The sequence below is a fragment of the Ursus arctos genome, unplaced genomic scaffold, assembly GCF_023065955.2.
Source record: "Ursus arctos isolate Adak ecotype North America unplaced genomic scaffold, UrsArc2.0 scaffold_17, whole genome shotgun sequence".
In the NCBI taxonomy this organism is placed as follows: domain Eukaryota; kingdom Metazoa; phylum Chordata; class Mammalia; order Carnivora; family Ursidae; genus Ursus; species Ursus arctos.
In genome coordinates this window covers 16,194,332-16,213,140 of record NW_026622841.1, presented here as the reverse complement: position 1 = coordinate 16,213,140, position 18,809 = coordinate 16,194,332, and the positions used below count along the sequence as shown (strand labels likewise).

Here is an 18,809-nt window from a genome sequence, read left to right as displayed (position 1 = left end):
ATTTCTGGGTTTTCAGTTATATAACATTTTTCCGACAAGTAAGGGAATATGCCATATTTCACTGTAAACAATTTTGAGACCACACTTAATGCAGTAATACCCTAAGGGTTACAATTAGTGAACCGCTTTCTGATTGTGACAGATTTGCATTTGCGTTAGGAAGAGCCACGAGTAGGTTTTTTGTGCTGTTTTGGAGAAACGAGGCTTTGAGGAGCAGAGTGATTTGTTCTGTTTTGTTTCTGTTGAGGGGAGAGATGTGACGTTAAGATCGTTACTTAACGATTTCTAACAGTTTTAATTTTTTGTCAAAGTAATACATGTACATAGATTTGAAAGCATCAAACAGTGTTTTCTAGTCCTTATCCCTGTGGGCAGTTAATTTCACCTCTTTGATTTTCCATTATTGACTCTGGTTTCTAAGTAATAAACCCACACTGCTAACTTCAGACTTCTTCATTTTAGATATTACCTCCCAGCTATCCTGGTGGAAGTCACAAGCGTGGGCCGTGCAGGCAGAAAGTGTGGGTTCTTCTCCGTCCTCAAACATTTACTGTCCACATGTTCTCGATACTTAAACTTTCTCTGCCTGGTATATAAAATAGGAATAATAATAATCGTCATAATAGTCATAATGGCCCCCAGGCCCGCCCTTGATGTTGTAGTACAGAGCCTGGGGCAAGACTACAAAGGAGACCAGCTGGCTAAATATTTAAAAGGTATAATGAAATATTTAAAAGATATATTTAAATATTTAAAAGGTATATACCATATGCCTAAATATTTAAAAGGTTTAAATAAAGCTGTATCTTTGGCCTGGTCCCTGTTCCCACCCAGGGTCTTGAGGCCTATCCCTCAAGACCCAAAGTCTGAGGGCCTCATCATCCTCCCAGCAGCCTTGTGAGCCCAGGGAGCAGGTGGGAGCTGGGCTGGAGCCCCCGAACCCAGCTGCAGAACGCAGCTCAGGCTTCCCATGGAGCCCGGATGGGTGGAGTCTCCATCCAGCATAATTTTCTGGAACTTCTCTCCCACTTAACTTTTGTGACTGAAGGTTCTCAGGCACTTGGAAACCTGTGCCTTCCATGCCCCTGGGAGTCCAGGAGCTCTGGTCCCCCAGGGCAGAGGCTGTGGTCTCCATACACACACCACTCCCCTTCTCTCCCATAATTCCCATTCACTCAGCCAGTGTCCAGAATTAAAGGAAAACCCAAAAACTCCTAAGAGACCAAAGAGAAAAAACAAATCTCTGTGTTTGGTACTTTTGGTAAATGGCTGTCTAAAGCACCAGCCCAGGGCGGGGGGTCCTATTGTCTGCAGATAAGGTACTGAGGGCCCCACTAGCGGTTGAGGGGACTCAGGAGTAGACCACGCCCAGGGCTCAGGAAGCTCTATCCAGTTCTTTGTCGTACTTCTTCAGTTTTTTGGTGTTACTTTAATTTCGCTGTGCTGTGGACTGTTTTTGTTTGATGTGCTAGGCCCTCAGAGGTAGAGGGTTGCCAGATTTAGCAAATAGAAAATGCAAGATGCCCAGATAAACAATGGAACATACTTCTGCGAAAAGTCGAGTCACTGTTGGTCTGAAATTCAGATTGAGCTGGGCATCCTGTATTTTATCTGGCAACCCTGTGCAGGCCCTTGCGTCCCGAGACTTGGCCCCTTTAGTCTTGGGAGATATTCCTGTATTTTTTCTTTGATAATATCCTCTTTATTTTTTCTTTCTGAAACACTCTTAATAGTCAGATGGTAGACCAACGGGATTGAACTTTTCATGTTCATGCCTTTGCCCTTTTGTTGGCTGGATCTCTTTTCAAGTTCCGCATTCCTTGACTTTATTTTTTTACCCGTTTCATCTTTTATTTCAGTTATTTATTATTTCTAAAAGTTCCTTCTTATTCTTTGGGTGCTTGTTTTCCATAACGCCCTGTTCTGTGTTTTCCGAGGATATTATTTATGTCTGTATCCTTCCACTCTTTGCAGCATTTCTGTCCTCTTTTTGTTTTTTAATTCTTTATTTATTCTGGTCTCTTTCCTGTTGGAGGCTTTCCCTCATATCTGGCAGTCTGAGTTAAGGACAAAGGCCATGAAAAGCTGATTGGAAGCTCTACCTTCCTGGTGAGATGGCCCTTGGAAGGGTGGGTTCTCTGAATACTCGAGGAGCTGGACCCTTCATTGCAGGATCCCACCAGCCGGCATCTGGGATTTTCTCACTGCAGCTTTCATTTCTTAGGAGACTCGTCGGTGCTCCTGCCTGGGGAATAAACTTGGCTTTTGGTGTGAAGGGTGGAGGAAACGAAAGGCCATAGGCCAGGCTTTTTCTGTCTCATACTTCGAGATGGGGGCTCTGAATCCCAAGCCTCCATGGCTCAGATAACCCGGAGCATTTTCCCCCTGCCCGCCCTGGCTGTCCCAGCCTGCAGGGGGCCGGGGAATGGTACAAGGGCTCTTTATCCACTCTCTCTTTGAGCCCCACCCCATTCCTCCTGCCAGACATGGTGTCTCCTTTGCTGAGTCCACGGCCTGAGCTTGTTTGAAGTTCCCACGGACTAACTGTCTCCGTGGTGGCCTCCTGCATGACCTTGGGATATAACTTCTCGACCCTGCTGAGCCAGCTACCACTCCCCTGTCGTTTCTTCCTTTTCCTAAAACTGTGTTGATGTCTTCCGTTGGGTTTGACTCCATTCTCGCTCTCCTTTCCTTGTGGGCATGCGATGTAGGTAATTTGGTAAGGACTTTATTGAGAGACACCGTTCCCCCATGTGCAGCATACAGGCGGCGGTTTTCATTGTACTCCCAGAGTTGTGTAACCATCTCCGTGGTCACTTGGAGGACTTTTCATCCCCCAGAGAGAAGTTCTGTGCCCGTTAGCTGTTCCTCCTCACTTCTCCCAGCGCCCCCAGCCCTAAGCAGTACGAAATACTTTCTCTGTATTTGCTATTTTTATCTTTTTAAAAATACTTCTAATGTCATTTTTGTAGGATTTCAGGAGGGAAGGGAAAAGAAACTCAGGCATGCAGTCAGCATTCTTTCATGGGAAGCTCTTGCCCTGTACAAAATACCAATATACAAAAACATTCGGCCTGTTTCTCTGCTTCTGCGTTCCAAGGATTGACGGAAGTGTCTTCTGACAGACGTGGGAATTTTCCTCCATATTCTCTCTCTCTCTCTTCTTGCCCTCTTTTTTATTGCCACGTTTAATGTCTTTGCTTGACCTGAACTTGGATCTTTTGGAGCTGGAAATTGCTAAGCCTTCGTGTCCTCTTGGCTTCCAGCCATTTTCAAGTGTCTGAGGAGCGGTTGTCCAGGGGGGTTGACCTGGAGCTGGAAGGTCAGCCTTTGAATCCAGGCCCCCAAGTATCTTCTGGGTGGAGGAAATGGAGGCTGTGTGCTTGTGAAAGTAGACTCCTTTCAGTCACTTAGTGATTTCTTTTTTTTTTTTTTGAAGATTTTCTTTTTTAAGTAATCTCTACACCCAGCATGGGGCTTGAACTCACGACTCCGAGACCAGCAGTCACACGCGCCACTGACTGAGCTAGCCAGGTGCCCCTCAGTCACTTAGTAGTTCTCATTCTCATGCATCATTGTTCAGTCACCCTCTGCTCTTGGGGGAGCATTGCTCGTGGGCGGTTGCAGAGCATGGATGGAACCAGGTAGGGAGAGGGGACAAACACACAGACGCAACACCTATTAGAAGTGATGACCAGCACACCTGCAAGAGTGGGGTCACAAGTTAGCATGACCTCCGAGATCATCCCATGTGGACGCTAACCTCTTCTTGGGGTGGCTGCCAGGGAGCCCTTTCCCCGTGTCATGCTGCCGTCACAGCTGCCAGACCCTGGTCTTCCCTACCTCCAAAGCCACCTCCCTTTGTCTTTCCACGAAGAAAGGGCAGCCACTCACCTTTCCAGAGAACTAGATGACTCCAGGTAGATAACTCTGCAGTGCGATGAGGGCTTCTTAGCCCCCTTTTGCTTTGACTTTTCTCTGAGCCCCGCCTGTCCATTCTCCTCTCTCTAGCTTCTCTTAGAGTGTTGGTTCATTGGTGTAGGACTTGGGGACTGCTCCTCTGGATGGGGCTCCTGGCTGGGGGGAATCTGCTATGAGGGCTCCTAGCGTGGCTTTCGTCTGCTGTGACCTGTTGTGGCTGCTCATGCTGGTGCTCGGCCTCCCAGGGGACCCCGTCTGTGAGCCAGGGCCTGGTGCCATGTCAGTCAGCGTGTGAACGTGGTCTAGCGGCGTCGGTCGGGCCAAGGTTGGGCAAGACGTGGTTGAGATCACAGCCAGTCCTTGGTCATGCTCGGCTGGGAAGACAGAGTTTCGAAATTAGGAGAAGGGGTTACAGGGTAGTCAGAGAGACCTATTGAGGTATTTTGCTTTGTGAGTTGAAATTCTGCTGCCTTTTCAGAGGAAACTGCATTCTTTTCCAAGTGTGAACTCCAGGTGACCCTAGCAATGGCCAATGGTGGGACTGGAGGCACCTCCACAGGGGGAGAAAGGCCATACGTTGTGAAGTGAAATGAGATGTGAAAGGAGCCACTGCCTTCACTCTGTAAAGTGCCCTCCTTTTCTTCCAACCAAACCATCGTTACCTCCAGCCTGCTTCACTGTCTAGCCTCAAAAACACCTACTCAGTTTTCCTTTTTTTTTTTTTTCTATTTTGTTTTACTGTTCTAACAAATCAACAAAGAGAGGAAGAAAATAGCATTTCAATGCTGATGTGTTTGGTGCTTTCCATATATATTACTTATTTTCACGTTATATAGCCGTCCTGTGCAATGGCTCTTATTATTGGTTCCCATTTTTAAAATGATGAAGTTGAGGCTCTTTGAGAAAAATCTGAGGAATGGGTTCTTACACATGGCCAGTGGAGGGGTGTGTGTGTTGGGATTCTGGGCCAAGAAATTTCATGGCCCAAGAAGGAAAGGTGCGCTGGCGGGAGGGACCTGCCGGGGGCAGCCACGCAGTGGTTGGGCCTCACTCAGGGGTTAGGGCCTTTGGGGTCAGGCCAAGGAGTTTGGCTGTAGTTGCAAAGTGATTGGAGGATTTTGAATAGAGGGGAGTGATAGATATGGTTAAAATGGAGTTGAGAAAGATGAGTCAGGCAGTTCTGAATGAGAGGATGGAGAAACGGTGTTGTCTTTGTCTAGGTGTAAGGTGACACGGTCCACAAGCAGAGGAGGGAAGACGTTCTAGAAAGGATGCATGTGATGTGACTGAGGAAAGTGGGCAGGACTCGGTGAGAGAAGTAGAGGTGATACTCCTAATTTGAGTGTCTGAGAGAGACACAGTATAGGGAGGGGGAGTCTGATTTTGAGAATAGATGGAAGGGGAACTCAGTGGAAGAGACTGAAATGATGTATGACTGTAAGTATCTCCTTGGTCCTTCTAACTGGATATCTCAGAAAAAACAAAAATTAGGTTTGAACCTCTCTGAAGTGAGTGGCTGTTGTAGGATATGCAAGTGTTTAGTGAATCAGTTGTGTGTTGAAGAGTGTGTGTGTGTGTGTGTGTGTGTGTATCAGAAGTCTGAAGTCCAAACCTTGGAGAATGTGTGAGTTTAGAAATTGTCCTTTTTAAGACACTTCCAGCCTACTTTGGGGGACAGCTCAACTAATTGTGTTTTATTCTTCTGCAGGTCTTCAGTTAGTAATAGTAGGTAGCATTTTTTGCTTTTAATGTTTTTATGTGCTTTTCATGCAAAAGTTATATAGTTAAGGGGCACCTGGGTGGCTCAGTTGGTTAGGTGTCCGACTGTAGATCTCAGCTCAGGTTTTGGTCTCAGGGTCATGGTTTAGAGCCCTGAGTTGGGCTCCACTGGGTGTGGAACCTACTTAAAAAATTTTTATTTAGTTAAGATGGTAAATTTTGTGGTATGTGTATTTTACAACAATTAAAGAAAAATAAATGTATATACCTTGTTCTGTTTTTCTGCATATGGGCCATTAATTACATTGGCCTCACAAAGTGGATTTTAGTGTATGATTGGGAAATTATTCTGCATATAATTTGTTTAAAGGGAAGCAGCAGTTTCTGTTTATGGCTGCTAAGGTTTGGAACGGCAGACCGCATTTACAACATTATTGTGGAAGGAAAGACTGGCTTTGTTAGAAGATAACTAAATCATGGTGAGAGGCATAAATAATTCATTTATTTCCATGTGACCTGCACAACCAAACCTTTATTTAGGAAGGACTTTTTTTTAAAGGGGAGGGGCAGAAGAAGAGGGAGAGAAACAGAACCTCAAGCAGGCTCAGTGCCCAGCGCGGAGCCGATGCTCGGCTCCATCTCATGACCTGAGCCGAAATCAAGAGTCCGATGCTTAACTGACTGAGCCATCCAGGCGTCCCCAGAGGGACCTATTCTTTTTATAGGCTATTGTTTTGTATTTTAAATTATCAGTGATCCACTTGTCTTATTGTCTGCCATTAGATAAAAAGAGACACCAAATAAGTCATTTATCAAGATCATCCCAGTCATTTTGTGTGTGGAAAGCGTGGACTATGCAAACTGGGGGAAATTCTGTTTCTTTGTTTTGTCTTGTCTTTGGTTTTGTTTTGTTTTGTTTTAAAGATTTTATTTTTTAAATACTCTCTACACCCAACACGGGGCTCGAACTCAACCCCAAGACCAAGAATTGCACGTTCTACTGACTGAGCAAGCCAGGCGCCCCTGGAAATTCTTTTTTTTTTTTTTTTTTTTTAAGATTTTATTTATTTATTCGACAGAGAGACAGCCAGCGAGAGAGGGAACACAAGCAAGGGGAGTGGGAGAGGAAGAAGCAGGCTCCCAGCAGAGGAGCCTGATGTGGGGCTCGATCCCAGAACGCCTGGGATCACGCCCTGAGCCGAAGGCAGACGCTTAACCGCTGTGCCACCCAGGCGCCCCTGGAAATTCTATTTCTAATAAACTTTGGTTTAAAAGTTGTTAAGTCAGGGTGCCTGGGTGGCTCAGTTAAGTGTCTGCCTTTGGCGCAGGTCATGATCCCAGGGTCCTGGGATTGAGTCCCACATTGGGCTCCTTGCTCGGTGGGGAGCCTGATTTTCCCTCTGCCTGCCGCTCCCCCTGCTTGTGCTCTCTCTCTCTCTGACAAATAAATAAAATCTTTGAAAAAAAAAAAGGTTGTTAGGTCATTTTGATTAGTCAGTGGCTGACCTTGAGGCAGCTTATTGGTAAGAGGATAAAAGGGAAAATTAATCTCCACGTACAGAGAGCTGTTCCGTAAACATTTTAGGAATACCTTGTTTGTCCTGCTCTTGGCCGGCACAAGTGTGGCAGTTACCCACCTTCTGCTCATCCCAGTCCCCTCTTCACATTGTAATGCCCTCCCACCCTCTTAGGTAGCCGTTCGTTATCTCTGTCTTACTCGCTTTTATTTATTCATTTAAAAAAAATTGTATTTATTTGACAGAGAGAGAATGAGCAGGGGGGAGCAGAGGGAGAGGGAGGAGAAGCAGACTCCCCATCCTGCAGGGAGCCTGATGAGGGGCTCGATTGTAGGACCCCGGGATCATGACCTGAGCTGAAGGCAGACGCTTCACCGACTGAGCCACCCAGGTGTCCCTGCCTTACTCACTTTTAAAAAAACTAACTGAAGTCTCTGATTTCTTTAGATTTCCTCAGTTTTTACCCGATGCCCTGTCTGTCCCAGCATCCCATGCAGGACATCACATTGTATTTAGTTACCACGGCTCCTTACTCCTCGCTTGGCTGCGATGCTCAGCCTTCCCTTGTTCTTCATGACCCTACAGCTTCGAGGAGTAGTGGTCGGTGTTTTGTAGACTGTGCAGCACCTGGGATTTGTCCAGTGCTCTTCTCGTGGTTAGGCTGAGGTAGCATGCCTCTGGGATAATGTGCTGTTCTCATCACATCGGGGGGCACGCTCTACCTGGAAGTTATCACTGTGGATATTGACCTTGGTCTTCTGGCTCGGAGGGGGCTTGTCGTGCGTTTCCACTGAAAGTTACTCTTTTCTTTCCCCTTTCCACACTGTCCGCTTTGGAAGAAAGTCACTGAAGGAGTGGGGCGCTCTTCTTCACCTCCGTAAGGGCGGGCATCTCCATAAGTTACTTGGAATTCCTCTGTGCACGAGATGTTTCTGCTTTCTCCCATTTATGTTTTCAGTCCTTTATATCATTATGGACTCATGGGTTTGTATCTTATACTTTGGGTTATAATCCAGTACTGCTTTGTTTGTTGCTGGAATTGTACCAGCGTTGGCCGCAGGGAGCTCGTTCAGTTGACCTCTGTGTTCCTTTGACGTGACCCCATCAACGTAGTTGTGTTGTTTTGGGCACTTATTTATTGGCACTACCAAGGTGCTCCAGGCTCCTTTTGTACATTTCCTGCCTGATCCTAGAATCAGCCATTTCTCCAAGGAACTCTGGTTCCTTTTAGTGGAGAATGGTGTCAGAAACCAAGATTCGTGTGCTGGCTGTCCCCACTTTTGCTCTTCGCCAGGCATCTGTACCAGCGCTGAACTCACCTTCTCACATGACTCACTTTCTTCTTTCTCTTATGGAGTCTTTCCATAGACTGCCAGGAATTGGTTTTTGTGTAGCTGTCAGATTTTTTTTTTTTTTTTTAAGATTGTATTTATTTGTGTGGCAGAGAGAGAGAGAGAGAGCGCACAACCAGGGGGAGCGAGGGAGGGAGAGAGAGAAGCAGGCTCCCTGCTGAGCAGATAGCCAGATGTGGGATTCGATCCCAGGGCTCCCGGATCATGATCTGAGCCAAAGGCAGATGCTTAACTGACTGAGCCACCCAGGCGCCCCTAGCTGTCAGATTTTTATAAGACTTGTATCAGTACAAAATGATATTCGGGGGTGCCTAGGTAGCTCAGTCACTTGAGTGTCTGACTCTTTGATTTCAGATCAGATTGTGATCTCTGGGTTTTGTGGTCAGGTTGTGGGATTGAGCTGAGCACAGAGTCTGCTTGGGATTCATTCTCTCTCCTTCTCCCTCTGCCTCTCTTCCTGCTTGCGAGCACGTGCACATGCGCGCAGTCTTTCTTTCTCAAATAAATAAATGTTTTAAAAAATTATTATTCCTTGGATGGGGAGTTAAGCTGCTTTTTTCTGTGGCCTGAGTTCCAGTATGAGCACTGCATAGGAATCTGGCAAACAGGATTAAATTTGAGTCGATGGTATTTTTGGTCTGCAATTTGTATCTTTTATTACACTTCTCAAGAATTTTTACAGATTTGTGAGCCGTCGGGAGATAGTTAAAAACTCATTAACGTTAAATTTTGAGCGTTTGGTTTTACGAAGGCAAAACAAATAGATGAAATAAAATGGACTTGGGAGCTAGAGGGTTGCATTTGTCTTTCCCAATTTACAGTGTAGCTTTGATGATAGGGACTGCCAGGGGTAGTGACAGAGTTAAATGAAGGAGATTAAAGCAAAGTGTGGGCGACTGGAACAGTATGAATTCACATATTCAGGATGTAATTTCTTCTATATTTGTCCTTCATGGGAAATCCTATATGAGAACCACTTTCTTGTTGAGTGTGAGTCTCGAAACAGATGGAAGTATACATTATTTTCTTTTCTGTTCCTCAATTCACATTAATTATTGATTTTTTAAAATTAACTAAGACTGAAAACTTAAGAGTTTTATGCGGTTCTTGGAGCTCCCCTGGGAAAACCCTGTGTGCAGGGGTTCTGAGGATTTGGAGAAGGAACCTCTCTTAGGTGTGACCTCCGTTGACGCTCCACCCAGCTTCAGAGGAGGGCGGCTGTTTTTGGGAAGTTGTGCAAACTCGGAGGCTCTGTGTCCCTGTGAACTGTGGTCCTGCTGTGGTTTGGGGGCCACAGGGAGCAGGCGGGCTCAGATGAGGATGGTGCCACTGCGCCTCTGTGTGGGCTTCTCTTCCGGCTCCCTCCCCGTGCTGACCTGGTGGGTTTGGCTTGTGCCCCAGCCTCTAACTCTGACCCCGACTGAGGCTCACACCTCGGCCCGTGGGTTCTGTGTGGGACCTCCCATCCCACCAGAGAGTGCTGTCCACCCGGCTTCGTTCCTTCTCTTGCTCAAATGCAGGGACCCTGTGAGGAGGAGGGTTAATAATCACAAACCGTCCTCCTCAATGTGGTCCTGACTGCTTGGCCAGGTGGGTGTCCTGGCTCTGGGTGTAGGTCTCCCATCTGGTTGTGGATGACAGGAGGAAGAACATTCTTTGAAATTCTCTGACCAGTGGCCACTCCTTGTTTGAATCTGATACTTTCTGTGCTTTTTGTGCTGTGTTTGATTTTGACAGTGTTCTCTCTAAATATCTTAACTAAGTACCAGTCCTCCCCATATCCCCGGGGTTGGGTATAGACAGTTAGCCTCATTTTTTAGGTGGAACGTTTTCTGACATGAAGAAGTCACAGCAAAGGGAACGTTGGTTCTGGAAGGGGGCCTTGTGTCCTCCTGCCTGTTGTCTGCGTGTTGTGTAGCTGGGACATTAAATGCTCCTTCCCTTCATCAGGATTTGCCCATAGAAACTAATTTATTTTGGGGAACTGTGGCTGGGTTTTCTCTGCTTTTGCTGATTATTATTTGCTAAGTGACAAGAGCGTAGGCTGGTAGGTTACCTCCTAGAGCAGCAGAAAGAAGTAAATAGGATATTCATTATCTCCCTCTGTGCCTCCATTCATTACTCAGTGAACAAATACTTCTCTTACAACTGGTAAGCAAACCATATGGGAAAAAGTTCAAACTTTCAAGTACTCAATAACGTAGAAATTGGTATATAATAAATTATCTTTTTGCTGCCTTAGACATTTGCTAATAAATATTTATAAAGTTGGGGGACAGGATGCACTTAAAATAACTCTAATGCGTAACAGCAGCAACAGAAATTGGTATAGCCTTTTGGGAAATCATTTTGGCATTTGTATTCATGGATCCGAAAAAAAGGACCTTTGGTTAGATCAGAATTTGGGGACTACTGCATTTCTCTTTTCAGAGATTGAGAATATTCATTAGCATGAGAATTAGCTGTCCCGCCAGAAGGAGTCTGTTTGGTGTAGAAAAATCCAGCGTTTACTATGTGTATTTCAGCCTTGTGTTTGCGAAAAGCCTAATAAGATCCTACCGAAGTCCTGTCTGTCTCGCTGCGTGTGAAATGCTGCCTGAGGGTTCTTAATGTTTTCACAGAGAAGGTGAATGTCATCGACGTAACACAGACAGGACTCCAGAGGAACAGGTTGGGAGGGAACGTGAGGGCTTTAGGTTAACTTTGACACGTGGTTGGGGGAGCCAAGTGGAATATGAAAGTGGCAGTTTGGAAAGGTGGCTCTTCAGGTAGAATTAGGGCTGAATGTGGACGTGCCTGAGTTCTGTGACCGTGCACGATGGTTGAGACCACGGGAGTTGCCGCAGCTGCCCTTGAGCAAAGGTAGATACAGAGTCTGACGGGACCCACGGGGGAGGAAGGGAGAGTTCGGAGAAGCCTGGTGGACTCCTGGCAGTGCTGCGGGGGTCACGAGAGGGAGGGATGGCTGGGGCATGGAATTCTGCTGCAAGACCACGGCGGCAGGAAAGGACACAAGCCACGGAGTGGGGCCGTGGTACGTAGCTATACACCATTAAATGATAGCACTATCTTCATTTAACTATTTTGAAATTATTATAACTTATAGAAAAGTTGCAAAAATAATGCAAAGAGATTCCAGGTATCCTTCACCCAGCTTTCCCGACCACCTTGCATCATTAGAACTTACCATCAACATGAAACGGTTATCATTGGTACACTACTACTAACGAGACTGCAGACCTTATTCCGATTTCAGCAGTTTTTGTCCTGAGTAGAGGAGAGTACGTGCAGGTTTCCTTCCTCCGCCGCCTTACAGCGTACAGTCGGAATTGTGTTTTCCCAGGACTGCGGCTAGCTCTTTTCTTCCCTCCCTCTTCTGCACGCGGATTCTGTTGACTGTGGTGTAGTTACCTTCTTTGTTAGAGTCCATCTCTCATTTTGTCCTCCCATTATTCCTGGTTGCCTTCTCCCCTCTCCCTCCTTACATATAATAATGTTCTCTGCGTTTCTATGAATGCAAAGAAGTATGTGTCCACCCCCAAAATGGTAATACAGAACAGTTTCTTCACCCCCAGATTCCTTCCCCCTGCCTGGATTTTAGTATCGGGAGTGGATTGCACGGGACCGGGAGGGAGCTGGAGGTCCACGATTTGTCCCAGCGATCGAGCACTTGCCTGAAGGCAGCATGCCCTTGAGGCAGGGCACTGAGGATAGGGTCTGAAGGCTAAGATTAGGGGGAGGTGTCCTTCCACCAGTAGGTAGACATGACAGGGATGGCCAAGAGTACAGGAGGGGGCAGCAAGCTCACAGTAGATTTGGAGGATCGGCTGCAACAGCTAGCCGTGCAGGAGTCGGAAAGGTCGAGAGGTAGGAAGGGCTCTGGGAAAGATCTCGCCTGATGCCCACTGTCTCTGAAGCTGACTGCAGGGAGAACAAGGCATGCAGCAGGTAAGAGGGAAAGTTAGGAATAGCTTCTGACCACGGACAGTGTGGGAGTCAGCATTGTGGAAGCCAAATGAGATTGGGACTCCCAGGGGTAGGGGATAAAGAGCAGGGATCTACAGTCTTCTCTAGAAATTATCTTGGCCACTGGAGAGCCTCAGTGGGAACAGCAAAGGAGCTCATTATGGCTGAGCTTTGAGAGTTTGGATCTAAGGGTGACCTTCCTGGGGGGGGCGGTGACACAGGAAGTAGACCAAAGATTGCAAGTTGAGGTTCTGGAAGGGCTGAGGTTTGTAGGGACCGTTTGGTCATGTGGCGGGACGCTCCCCTGGCTTCTCCTGCAGGGCTGGGAAGAGTGGATGGGCCGGGAGGGCAGAGAGGTGCTGGTGTGTATTGCCTTGAGGGCAGTGCAGAGAAGAACCACAGGGAACGGCTCGTTTTATTCTTGTATCTCCCAAGGTTGTGCCCTGATTAGGTGATGCTGTGTTTATATTTCCAAGAAGGGGTTTGAACTTTCCCATCAGTTATATTTCAAATCAGGAACACTAAGTATTAACTGAAAAAGGAAACACTGCCTTGGCCACAGTATCTGTATATCAAGAATTAATAAATGCATCATAATTGAGGTAGATAGGAGGATTTAGTGAAACAAGTAAATATATTATGGATAAATAGCAACTATATTTACTCATTTCTTATTAATTCATACAGAATTCGCAGAACCTATATTCTGTTCTCTTCACCCTGTGTGTGAAATGTCTTTTTTTTTTTTTTTTAAGGATTTATTTATTTTAGGGGGAGAGAGAGAGAGACCGAGCACGAGCGGGGAAGTGGGGGAGAGAATCTCAAGCAGACTCCCTGCTGAGTGTGGAGCTTAATGTGGGGCTCAGTCCCACGACCCTGAGATCATGACCTGGGCCAAAATTGAGAGTCGGACGCTCAACCAAATCTTGATCTCAGGGTCATGAGTTCAAGCCCTGCGTTGGGGCTTCATGCTGGGTGTGGAGCCTACTCTAAAGAAAGAAGAAGAAAAAAAAAAAGAACAACATTTTATGTTTGAAGGCAAGATAAGGTTAGAAATATAAGGTTTGATTCATTGCTCTGTTGAATGATTTCTTCAAAAAGGGCTTCAGTGTCCAGACAGTGCTAGAAAATAGTGACCAACATAGTCCCCCAAAAGAATAACAGACCTTGTGTTATTACAGTTGTTTTATGGAAAGTTTGTGTAAGACTGTCAAGGTGGTCAATATATACAATGGTTTTCTTTAGGGTTATTACGATTTAGAGTTTACTGGTTTTCATGAAAGAAAATGTTAGTTTCTCCATTTAAATGGTGGGTCTGATGAGTTTTCACTGCTCAGATTGGCCTCTGCGTGTTCATTTTGGAGGCAGAACCGTGTCTGGGTCAGGCCTGGATTTAGGCTGGCTCCGGCCCGGGCAGGCGGGTCTGGGGATGATCTGAAGTTAGTGTTCCCTGGGTGAGAGGTGCCTGAGCCTTTTAGCTGCCAGTCTCTAGTTTAAGATTGAGAAACAGGTCCACGGAGAGCAGTTCCTTTTATCGCAAAGTGTAAAAAGTACGATTAAGGGGGTGAATAGGTTTTTCTTCTGTTTTTCTTTTGACTTGAGAACTTCTGACTTTTGCCAACAAAGATGGAATAGCTTTTTATAATTTTAAGAGGCTTTGGTAAGAAAGGAAATGTTTTGTCCATGTCGTAGAAGAGAATAAAGTGATCACATGACAGACTCCAGTTCTTTCAATTTCCGTTTCTGTAAGTAGGCTTAGCATCCCCCTCCCCAGTCCATATTTTCCGTGTCTTTGAGTGCAAGGACATTCCACATTAGGCACAAATGCTGTTAGTGAGTCCTAGGTTATTTATATGGGGTTTAGTTTTAAATTAAAAGACCGTTAGTACCTTTGAAGGAAGGTATGTTTTATGGAGTACAAATGAAATAGAAGACTGTTACAACAACTAAAGCTAATTCTGTCTGAAAATCAAGCTCTCCAGGGAAAAGAGAAGCTCAAGCGAGCTCTCTGTCCATTATCTTTTAAAAGAGAAGACAGTAGTACTTCAGGACGGGGGTGAAAAATGAGAGAAAACTTTTAAATGTAAACATTTCTCTTCGTACCTGATATAACTGGGTAATGAAGTGGGAGTTAAACATTTTATTCCCCCAAGTGGAGAATTGGCTCCTGCCTTCCAGAATGCGGGAAGGAAGCAGGTGATGGGACAGTGGAATTGTGGGTATGAACAACGTTTCTGGAAGCCGAGAGAGAAGTGTGACGTTCCGGAGAGCGGTGTTCCTTATGTCGATTCCACAACCGCGCAGAGGCGGGTCCACCCACCTGGGGTGTCAGGTTCCAGGCAGTGCCCTGTGCTCCTGCTGGGCTTTGCACTTGGGCTCTCACGCCTGGCCTGCGTCTGCGACGTTCACATCTGGATTCGTTCAGGGTGAACCAGGAGGGCTGACTCAAGAGTTTTTGACACCACTGCTCATTCGCCCTCAGCCTCATGCTCTTCAGAATGTCATGTTCTTTTGCCCTCAGGCCCACCCTCTTCCCCGCAAGAAAAAGTATAAATCTTAGGTGACACGGGGCGGCGGGGGGGAGAGCGGGGTGAGTGGCCACAGTATGACGGGGGGAGAGTTGCTCCTGCACGGGGAAGGTCCTCTCGACCCCCGGGGATGTTCGCAGGCTTGGGGGAACTTCTCTGGGGTTGTCCAAGCCATAGCTCTGCTCTGGTCGGGCGGAGAGGAAAAGGCGTGGGTGGCGTGGTGGGCACCTTCCTGCCACCGACCGAGAGATTGAAGGCTGCGCTGCAGTGCCTGCGTCCCTGCGTGTGGGTGAGTCAGCCAGGTCCCGCGCGTCGCGGGGAGAGGAAGATGATGAGATTCAGTTATTGATCGTCCACGTATTCGTTAGAGGACGTGCCACTTGCACTGCGGATCTGGGCTCTCAGTTGTTCAACAGGCTTTGTTTTACGTGCGACCTTTTACCATTTCTTGTGATTGTGTGTCCTGGGCCTACCACCTGCGAGTCTTTGAATGGCCTTTTATGTTCTTTTTGTTCCTGAACCGCTGCCCTCTGGAATGACTGATGTGAAACTGGATGGCGTTCTTTGCTCACCCACATTGTAAGGAGAGGGCACACGACATAAATCCGGTGTCACCGCAAAGAAAGGATGGAGATTTAGGCAGAGCCCGTCTACTCCCGGGGACATCTACAGCCTGGGTCCAAGCTTTGGATAAGTGGTGGCTTAAAAAAAAAACACTTGTCAGTGTTTCAACTCTTTTCACACCCTTTCAACTCTGGGGGGAGTTGGGCAGGAGTTGGGTGATTCTGTGTCTTGAGTTCTCCAAAAATGGCGATCTATAAACTTGGATCGATGTGGTTGGTAGAGATCAACCACAGAGGCTGGATGCTTTGCTAACGGTGATTTTCTTTATTTTATTTTCTTATTTATTTGTTTTTTAAACATTTTATTTATTTGAGAGAGAGAGGGAGGGGGAGCTCGAGTGCACAGGGGCGGGGGCAGGAGCAGAGGGAGAATTAGACTCCCTCGGAACAGGGAGCCCGATGCGGGACTCCATCCCAGGACCCTGAGATCATGGCCTGAGCCGAAGGCAGACGCTTAACGACTGAGCCACCCAGGCGCCCCATTAATGGTGATTTTATCGTGAGTTTTCACTTAAAACTGCCATTTGCTCCTTAAAAATAAAAATAGTGACAATCCAGGATTATTCCTAAGTGGGTGGACTCTTAATGTGGGTATTATCTGACAGATGGGTTTTTCAGTCCCTGTACTCTGCAGTTTAAATGTTCGATTTCATTCTAAAAAGACAATCATAATCACAGACTTACAGTGGGTATGACTCAGTCATAGATATTTTCACAACAATATCAACTTAGAAGTGTTGATGTTTTCTCTGGGCTGTCTGTCGTTTGATGCTGGGGATACATGATTCCCTGTCTGGTCCCTCAGGCATCCATCTGAGAGAACGGTGGCCCCAGGGTATTTTCTCTCTAGGCGAAGCACACCATCTAGGGAAAAGACTATGTGACTTCTTTAGTTCTGTAGTAACACAAGTGAATGGAAGGTGATGTGTTCCATAGCTCCCGTTGAACCAAGCGTGCTAATTTCTTCTTCAATAGTAATTTTTCCCATCCAGATGACTAGACGTGTTTGGATGTGTCCCGCAGTCAGTGAGTAAGCTGACGACGATGGTGTGTTAGCACCTGCTGGTGGCCTTGAGGTTTGTGTGAGTTTTCACCGGTATGCGTGTTGTCACCTCGGTAGGAAGTCTGCCTTGACCCTGTGTAGTTTTCGTTAGGAATGCATGATCAGGGCGCGTGGGTGGCCCAGTCGGTTGAGCGTCTGCCTTCTGTTCAGATCACGATCCCAGGGTCCTGCTCAGTGGGGAGTCCGCTTTTCCCTCTCCCTCTGCCCCTTCTCCCTGCTCATGCCTCCCCCCCTCGCAAATAAATAAATAAAACTTAAAAAAAAAAAAAGGAATGCATGATCTCTTACAGATTGTACAAAAAGAAAAATCATTAAATACTTAAGTAAAATGTGGAAGATAATTTCTCAGTAATTTAAAGGAGATTTAAAGGAGGAACAATAGTAAGTATGAAGGTGAGAGAGTCTTAGGAATACATATCTACAAATCAATTAGGCTGATTCTTGCATCGAAAGTTGCCTAAAATCAGCTGTAACTCTCTTCCCTTCCAACACTGAATTTTGCTTCCTATTTTCTTTCTCTTCCTGGCTGCTTGCCTCCCTCCGCTGCAGAGAGAAGGAATAGGCCCAAACAGATTCCCTCACTTCCTGAGGGTCCCAGAGCTAGGGAGTGACCGAGCTGGGCCCAGGCCCGTCCTTCTGATAAGTCCAGTGTGCTGGCCCCTGACTCGTGTGTTAGTCTTATGGCATTTATGGTGCAACGGAGAGTGAGACATTGCCATCTCCAGTCAGCTGACAGGCTAGTAGGTACGAAGAGACAAGTACCCACACGTGCCGTGCCGCATACCAGAAGACCGTAGCAACACAGGTGGAGTGTTCTGGACTGCAGGAGGAGGATCTCTCCTGTAGTGGAGTTTCATGTGATCGCCACGATCCCGTGTCCTCTGCAGGTGGGGCGAAGGGTCCCCTTTAAAGACCCTAAGCATTTCATGCGTTTCTAATCCTTTGTCTTTAGCAATGGCTGTGACCATCCTTTTTCCTAAAACTCTGTCTTCCTACTGCGCAGGGTTTTGCCGACATTAATGGGGGCACCTCATAGGCTGTGACCCCCCGCCCCTCGCCCCAGTCTGGCCCCAGTGCAGAGGAAAAGGCCTGCCTTCTCCCAGGCTCTGCCCTGCCCTCGGGGCCACGTTGGTACACGCCGAGAGCGACGTCAACGGCGGAGCCGTGCTCACCTGCCACAGCCAGTTAGACAACTGTTGGATGAGTGGCAATTAGGAAATGGCCGTGTGTTACCTTTACCACTAAATGCACTGAACCAGGGAGGGGAGAAGGAAGGGATGCTATCCTTTTTTTTTTTTTTTTTTCCTACCAGGAGAGTATTTTTTGTTCCCCTAACATAATAGAGAAAATTAGGACTAAATAAAAACTGATGGAATAGGCTTCTTAGGATTTTTTTTTTCTTTTTTAAAATCTCAGGCGGAACTTTTTTAGCAGTAGCTAGCCCGTGGTGGGCTGGGATGCTCATTTGTTGTGTGGGTGAATTGAAATCTGTAATTGTTTTTTTTTTTTTTTAAAGATTTTATTTATTTATTCAACAGAGAGACAGCCAGCGAGAGAGGGAACACAAGCAGGGGGAGTGGGAGAGGAAGAAGCAGGCTCATAGCGGAGGAGCCTGATGTGGGGCTCGATCCCATAACGCCGAGCCGAAGGCAGACGCTTAACCGCTGTGCCACCCAGGCGCCCCTGTAATTGTTTTTTTGATCATCATATATGCCTTTTAATGTGATAGGCCAAATGTGACGGTGACCATAATCATGCTAATTTTGCCAGTAGAATTGAATGCTGTGGAGATTAAAGTAGGTTTGGGGGTAGCTTTTTGTGAAAACCGGGCGATGAATCCAGTGGTAAATGACCCGTTTTCTAGTTGTTACACCAGCACCTACTTTTCGTGCTGTACCTGTTCCAGTCAGCCTCATTCTCGTTATAAGGTGCCATGCTGGTGATGCCGGCAGCATTTTGGGGCAATTAGTTTGAAGCTGTAGTTATCAAGGCTTTGTACATGTTCCCTGGATGTTTGTTCACTCGGAGTTTCCTCGTTGTAGGAAGTGTAGTTACCAACCTGGTCTTTCTTGCTGACCATCACCGTGTTCGTGTAAGTCCTAGCGGGATACTTATCCCAT

The 18,809-nt window shown here is 46.6% G+C and overlaps 1 protein-coding gene and 1 long non-coding RNA gene across 13 annotated transcripts in view; one reads left to right on the top strand and one right to left on the bottom strand.

Annotated features, from left to right (window-relative positions):
• Nucleotides 1–18,809, top strand: part of ZNF532 (zinc finger protein 532) — a 105,426-nt gene that overhangs the window by 26,286 nt on the left and 60,331 nt on the right. Inside the window, exon 1 of one of the 12 annotated variants that reach the window (XM_044383054.3) lies at nt 18,240–18,374. The exons of the other annotated variants lie outside the window; for them this stretch is intronic. The gene's annotated coding sequence lies outside the window, so the exon portion shown is untranslated. Of the gene's footprint in view, nt 1–18,239; nt 18,375–18,809 lie in introns of those variants that run through there. 12 annotated transcript variants of the gene reach the window in all.
• Nucleotides 279–4,190, bottom strand: LOC130543972 (uncharacterized). Its single transcript, XR_008959781.1, has 2 exons — nt 3,895–4,190; nt 279–3,703 (listed from the first exon to the last, which is right to left on the bottom strand). It is a non-coding gene; the product is annotated as an uncharacterized LOC130543972 (long non-coding RNA).